Source organism: Apaloderma vittatum, unplaced genomic scaffold, assembly GCF_000703405.1.
Source record: "Apaloderma vittatum isolate BGI_N311 unplaced genomic scaffold, ASM70340v1 scaffold5049, whole genome shotgun sequence".
Classification (NCBI taxonomy): Eukaryota; Metazoa; Chordata; class Aves; order Trogoniformes; family Trogonidae; genus Apaloderma; species Apaloderma vittatum.
This window is the reverse complement of record NW_009733443.1, coordinates 3,765-11,160: the sequence shown is the minus strand read 5'-3', so window position 1 is coordinate 11,160 and position 7,396 is coordinate 3,765.

Below are 7,396 nucleotides of genomic sequence, written 5' to 3'. Positions count from 1 at the left end.
CCCCTGCCCTGGGTGACCCCCCCCAGCCTGTGGCGGGCTGCCTCATCTTCTGTGGGACATCTGAGTCACTTTTTAGCACCACCACAAAAGGTCTCTGGCTGTGGTGAACATCTTCTTGGGTCTGCTCCAGCAGGAGAATTAAGAACATAGAATCATAGAATGTCTTGGTTTGGAAGGGACCTTGATCATCTAGTTCCAACCTCTGTGCGATGGGCAGGGACACGTCCCACCAGAGCAGGTTGCTCCAAGCCCTGTCCAACCTGGCCATGGGCACCTCCAGGGAGGGGCTGCCACAGCTTCCCTGGGCAACCTGTGCCAGTGTCTCACCACCCTCATAGTAAAGAATTTCTTCGTAATATCTAATCTCAATCAACTCTCAGTTTGAATTTACCGTTGAGTGACTAAATACCCCCAGGGGCTTCTGTTCCTCTGAATACAGAGCCGCTGTTGACTACATGCTTTGGATATCTGGGGAATGAGGCCGACTTGCCACAACAATTAGCCTTGAGAAAAGAAATGAAGTGCAGTGTTACAAACCTTTTCAGGTGGCAGAATTTTTCCTATAAAAGGGAGATAAATTATTCCAAACAGTCCAGGAAAACCAAAGGCAGAAAGACACATCAGCAAGGTGTGAAGGGGACACAATTTCTGGCATCTCTAGCCAGCCTTATCATGGTCAATGCCTTATTAACACCCTGACGTGCTGAAGAGGGAGATATCAAAGTTGCACCACAGACCATGGAGGGGAGAAAGGACCATTTGCTAAAACACCAGAGTGGTATGAAGAGGTGCTGGACGCTGTGTCACCAAGATGCTGAGAAAGCCTTGTGTGTCAGTGGTTTGATACATTGGTTCTCCTCACGGTGAAATGAGAATGGGAACACATCTGAAAAAGTAGATAGTCTAATGAGTAAGACATTTGGTAAATAAGACCAATTAAAAATCAAAAGCAGTACACATCTGAAAAGGCAGATAATATGGTGGGTAAGACATTTGGTAAATAAGAGTAAATAATGATGTTCTAAACCTCAACCTAACACAGTCATGTCAACACTTACACTCTCACCCACAACAGGTTTATATCATTTTTAAAATACAGCTGGGATTTTGTTCTTCATGGGCAGGTATTTAACTTATTTTTGGGAATGTGGTAGGATCCAAACAGGGGGAAGTAAAGTCTTCCCCATTTTTTTCTTTTTTTTGCATTTAGAGGACATGAAGGAGAAATCTGTGATGGAAACGCTTTTATGTTCCTGTCTGTTAGGAGTGCTATTATGACAAACTTTGCAACAAGGCAGGGGTCTTTAAACTGTAGTTTAAACAGGCAACTGATTTTGGTTTTGGGGAGAGGGGAATAGAGGGGGAGAACCAGCATTCTTGGAACCCCATAACATGTCTAAGGTGAATCAAGAAGGGAACCCATGTGTCCTGAATCCCATAGGATGGGGTGACAAAATGTTTAAAGAGATGTGAGGCCTTCAGGATCTGTAGAAGTATGTCTTACCTAACATATCGTCTGCCTTTCTGATGTAGAGAACTTCCCAAGAGCTTCAAATTCAGCCAAGAACAAGTATAGTCCCTAAACAATCTTTGGTCCAGGCTTTAGAACCCTGTGACAAGAAGATCCTTCTCGTTGGGTGGTCACAGGATCACGTGCACCCCTTTGCTTTTTTTGTGTCAGCATTTTAAGCCTCTGTGGTCCTTAGACCTGGCATTCTGCACATCCCAGACCAGATCATTTTATTAATTTAAAATTGGTGTGAGCTTCAATATTTTGCGACGTCAGAATGTCCTGTCCGTTCCTGAGTTGAAGAATTCAAGAGCTAGGCAGTTCCTCATTTTGCTGATGTCTGTCCCTTGAACTAATCACTTGCAATATTATGAATGTTTACGTTATATCTAGAATTCCTCTGGCAGAGTTTTGAAGGCATTGCTTCTTTATGTGTCTTTCATTAGGAGTGAAAAGTCATGTTTCTACTAGGTATTTTCCCTAGATTAAAGTACCATCTAAAATCCTCTGTCTGGACAAGCGCTACAGACCACAACTAGACATTTTTCACATTGCAATTCAAACTAATCCGTGCAGAGCTCCGCGCACAATTCACGTGATACTTGGTGTGAGTTTTTCTGATGGAGGAGTGGCTGAAAAATATATTGATTTTTTTTTTCCCCCCCTCAGATGGACTTCTGCTTCAAACTGCTTCTGGAGAATTCTTAGAAGGTTTTTTTTTTGGTTGATTTCTTTGTCTGTTTAATGCACAACTTGCTGTTAGGAACTGAATATTCCAGCTCAGCGGTGGCTGATGACAGATGTCACCCAGCAGTGCTTCTCTGCCAGCAGTGGCTGAGTGTGACTCCCAGGGCCAACTTTCTAGTTTCGATACTTGAAAAAAAATGGAAATGTGAATTCACTCACTGCAGCGTTTCAAAAAACTATAGAGGAAATATGTGTTCAGCCAGTGCTTGTTTTAGGAAATTGCAAATTCAGGCTGCTCCTTGGCAGTAAAAATAATGGTGGAACAATTAGAAGAGCAATTCATTCAGAGATAGGAGGAAAAAACAAAGTACAGTACTCCACAGCTTTTATTTTATTTTCTGAAATACAGTATGTGTTGGCCCGATAGCACACCTGACAGTGCTTAGTTCTAGTATTCTTCTCTTAGTGAATTTACTTAGTGAATTGGTTCCGTTTTCAGGGTGTTGGACTTTAGTCTGCCATCCTGCAGGCCCTTTAGAAGGGAACCTCCTGTTTTGCTGCCTTTTGCATGGGACACTATGGAAAGCACCTGGTTATTTAACTTACACTATAGCCCCATATGGATAGTTTTTATTTTTGTCTTGAGACCTCAGATATTTTAAAGCAGGGACAAATACTGGCTTACTGAATAGCACAGGACACAGCACTCACCCTGGAATTCTTGCCTCAAAACCATGAGTGTTGGTGGACCTGAGCATATCTTAAAGGAAAATATGCACAACTCTCCAAATCTCCAACTCTCCATATAGCAGAAAAAAAACTTTCACAAGTACAAACTGAGTGCGTAAGTGTAGAGGACTTGGTGACCACAAGGCACTTCTGGAAATCAGTCTGACTTTCTTGGTTACAAGAATTGGATTAGAAATCTTAGAAGCATCTCAGGATGCTTTGGAAGACATTAAAAATTTGGAGAAAATGTGACAGTGTGGGAAGTTCCCAGGTTATACACATGTTCATGTGTATGTGTGGGGGGCAAAAAACCTCTTTCAGAGCATAATTTTTGCTCTTACAAGTTTGCCACGTTTTTGGCTTTTCCTTGGCCTAGTTACTGCATATCTGGAGCTTCAGGTTGATGGTCTTTTGGGAGAAAGCTCAGAAACATTCACTGCTGTTGTAGGTTGAATAAACATCTGCCCCTTCTCGCCTTTGGAGAAGTTGAGGAAGGTGAATCAGCTGATGGGGATGGCAAAAGAAACTGGAAATGGTCAAGTCTGTGAATCATCTGGCTTCTAACTCTAGATTACTTTGATTTTTCCTCAGTCCTTTCCAATACAGCAAAATGTCCTGGGTTTAGCTAAAAACCCAGTCCTCTTTAGTGACTTTTACTTTCCACTATACAGGGACTTCTTTGGTATCCATGAGCAAATCTGTTGAGTTCCTTAAGGATGTGCATGGTATGCACCATGCTAGGCATTGAGAAGTCAATTTGAAAGGGGTCTTCTTCCATAATCCGTAGACTGATTGTGGCCACTTTTTTTTGTGAGTTTCAGCATTTTTGACTGCTCCAAGTTGTTTTGTCTAAAGGTCTATGTCAGGCATGCAAGGTAGGGGTCATCTCACTTGACTGCAGACACCCACAGTGCGCCCATCATTGTCTGAGCTGTTCTGGATTCTCACGGGGAAAAACAGATACTTTTAGGGTACGATTCATCTGACGTGGTGAGGCTGAGAGAAATTGTTCTAGTCTCTCTTCACTGACTTAAAATGCACTAGGAGGACTTGTTCTGGTGGATGTACCTGTGTACTGTGTATGTGTCCTGAAATAGATGAATCCCTCTCCAACCAAACTATTGCTTGGTGTCTCATATTAGACAAGCAAACAAGGCTTGAACCTCAGACACAGGAATGTGAACTAGAGTAATGACAAAATCATAGAATGTTTGGAGATGGAAGGGACCTTTAAAGGTCATATAGTCCAACTCCCTGCAATACACAGGGACATCTTTAACTAGTCCTCATCTCTCTTACAGGCCTCCATGAGACCTTGAAATGCACTGTGTGCTGGTGCGGTGACAACATCCAAAGGTTTGCAAAAAGAAATAATCCTAACATGTAGATGAGCACTGGAAAAAATTATTATTCATAATATAGTTTAACACTCAGCAGTAAAATAATGGCTGCGGGTGGAAGTAAGCACATGGAGACAGTGATTACAAATGAATGAAGAGAGAGGTTACTATCCTTATTCAATGTGAGGGCATACGATGTATGCATATATATATATATATATATAATCTTAACGAATTCATCGTAAAAATAATTAAACCCGTCATCAGTAATGCAAGGAAAAAAGGAAGGTTGTGGGATAATGAAAGATATGACCCAATGCAGTTATCTTTGCTCCTGTCATAAGCAGTACCAAAGGAAAGAAAAAAATAATCTAAATCTCATCAATAAGAACACTGTTGCACACCTGGGGTCTAAACATCTGGGAAGTGCTGTATTAGTGAAACCATCTCCAGGCTTACAGGGTGGATGAAAACTGAAAGCGCCAGCCACCTGCAATTTCAAATCACTAATTTGGAAAGATGTGCCTGTGTCATCCCATTTCAAAAGCCCCAAACAAGCTGCGTAGTCATTGTTATTACTGTGATCCTAACGTATTCGCATATCGGCGTACGGGGATTTAGATGCACACGGTGACTCTGTGTCTTCAGATGAGACTCTAAGCCCCACAGAATGCTTTTAATTCCTAACCACTGGGGGTTATATTCCCCTCTTGATGTGCCACGATTTATATCCATAACTCCTGGTAATACTCATGGGAATTGCATGCATGAATCACCATTCAAGAAGATGAATCCTCACGACATTTCATTTCTAGAGTTTCTCATGTTTCTCATCCGTCAAGTCTCTTGTGCTTATTAGCCAGTCTCCAGTCTGTTGATGAGAACTATTAAAATCTACACGTTCCTGGGCAAAAATCTATTATTCTTAAAGTAGGAAATGCTTTCAAAGCAGGCTATATTTTGTGGATATTGATAATGACATGAAAAGGAACACCCAAGTGTGGTGACACTTCCAAATAATCTGTAGAATCACATTCTGCTGCCCACCTGCAGCTCTCGCCAAGACAAAAAGCAGGGCTGAAGCCCAGTGGGTGATTTTTCCACCCTGAGAAAGCACAGGCAGAATGTGTGTGCAAAATGGCTCTCAAAGTGCTGCAGAAACCAGACTCCTTGCAGAATTATTGTAAAAAGCTTAATTCAAACTGCACTCCTTAGGCACAGACACTCTTCCTATCTGTGGTTTTCTGAAACAAAATAGCTCGTACACACAAATCAACAGCTCGTCTTTGCTCCCAGGGAGAAGTGCAATTGCACCTGGGACGTTCTGGATGATGTAAAAAATACCCCCTTCTTTGCTATCCCCCAAAGGCTTGTTAATCCAGTCCATGTCATTTCCATCCCGTGGCCGTGCAGGAAACCTCCCGCCTCGTAGTCTATCAGTTCCAGCTTATTGCGTCCCATCAGCTGAGCTCCATCTCCTGGGCAAGCCCTATGAAGTTCGCCCAACACCGACTACCATCCTTACCAAGCTGTTTTGATCCTGGAGACCACACGGCTCTGCCTTCTCACAGCAAACAGGTGTCAGGACTGCAGGGTGAGCTGCTAAAATGGCCTTCAGAAAGCTGCACCTCTGAGTCCTTTGTTCGGGGAGTCTCACAAAGATCAGCCCTTCTCCGTTTTTTTCACATCTCTGTGAAACCCAAGGATAAACTGATTAGGCAACATTGCTTTGAGTGCCGGCAGCACAGAGATAACGCACAGCCTTTCCTATTTGCCACCACGCAGAGCTACATGCTTCACATCAGGACAGTCTTACGAAGGAAGAAGAGCTCATTGAAGCTGAATCTTAGTGAGGCAGAGGTAATGCTGCTGCTCGGAGGAAAGGATTTCAAAGAGCGTGTAGCTGTAGCACTTTTTTTTGTTGAAGGTGTCCATTCAGCTCAGTCTTCCCTGGTAGTAATCTCTTCCACAGCAGCATGCACAAATAATATCCTCTGCTGTTTCCTTCCAGCTCAGAGACTCTGTCCTATCTCCTCTGGTGGTGATCTCACTACGTTCCTGCCATATTTTGTCATTTTGCAGGAAAAGTGCAGCAGTGTGAGAGAACTGGACGTAAAGCTATCAGCATTTGAACAACTCTAGCTGGTAAGAAACGCCATCAGGTCTCTTCCTAGCGATACCAGCTACTCACTGTATCATACCATAAAAATATTAGAAAAAATTTTTTCCCTGTGAGGGTGACAGAGCCCTGGCACAGGCTGCCCAGGGAGGTTGAGGACTCTCCTTCTCTGGAGACATTAAAATCTCGCCTGGCCACATTCCTGTGTGACCTCCTGTAGGTGATCCTGCTCTGGCAGGGGGGCTGGACTAGATGATCTTTTGAGGTCCCTTCCAACCCCAAACGTTCTGTGATTCTGTGACTCTGTGATATCTCCAGTCCTTCCAGTGGCTTTTCAAAGAATTTCAAATCCAGTTCTTGGTCTACTCTTTGTTGACAAGATCCAATAAGCCTTGGGAAAAAAAGCCTTTGGTCCATGTGAGGAGCTGCTCTGGGCTTTGATTCGTAGGTCCTACATTCAAGTGGACTTTTACAGGCATTGAGCATTGGTGCCCTCACTTGCGGAGGGTAATGATAGTGGAGGGCACCAAAGTGTCAGATATTTAGCAGAAATAGCCTTTCTCCCTCTTTTTGCTAGGCAGCTCTGCCTCTCATTAGTAACAGAGAATATTATTGTTACCCTTAATCTTATCTACTGGTCGTTAAAAGTCATCCTGCCTTTCTTTCTCTCTCCAAGTAAAGTTTTCTCGGAGAATGTGCAAGCAAGGATGACTCTGAAATTTGCTTGTATGTCACAAGATAAAGTGCTGTGGCAAACATATGCAGAATTGATATTTGCCTCTCTTTCTGGCTTATTCATACTTACAGACCCCTGGATTAACTGACCCATGTGTGAAGTTTTAAAAAATAAAAATAAAAAATTAGATTATATTCTGTCAAATGGAGAAACAGCAATATGTAAGAGTTTAGAGAACTAACCAAAACACGTCTAATTGTCTGGGCTTAGGATTTAACTTACTGGGTTTTTTCTTTTTCTTTTCTTCTCCCAGCCCCTGCCTGATACTTAAAGCA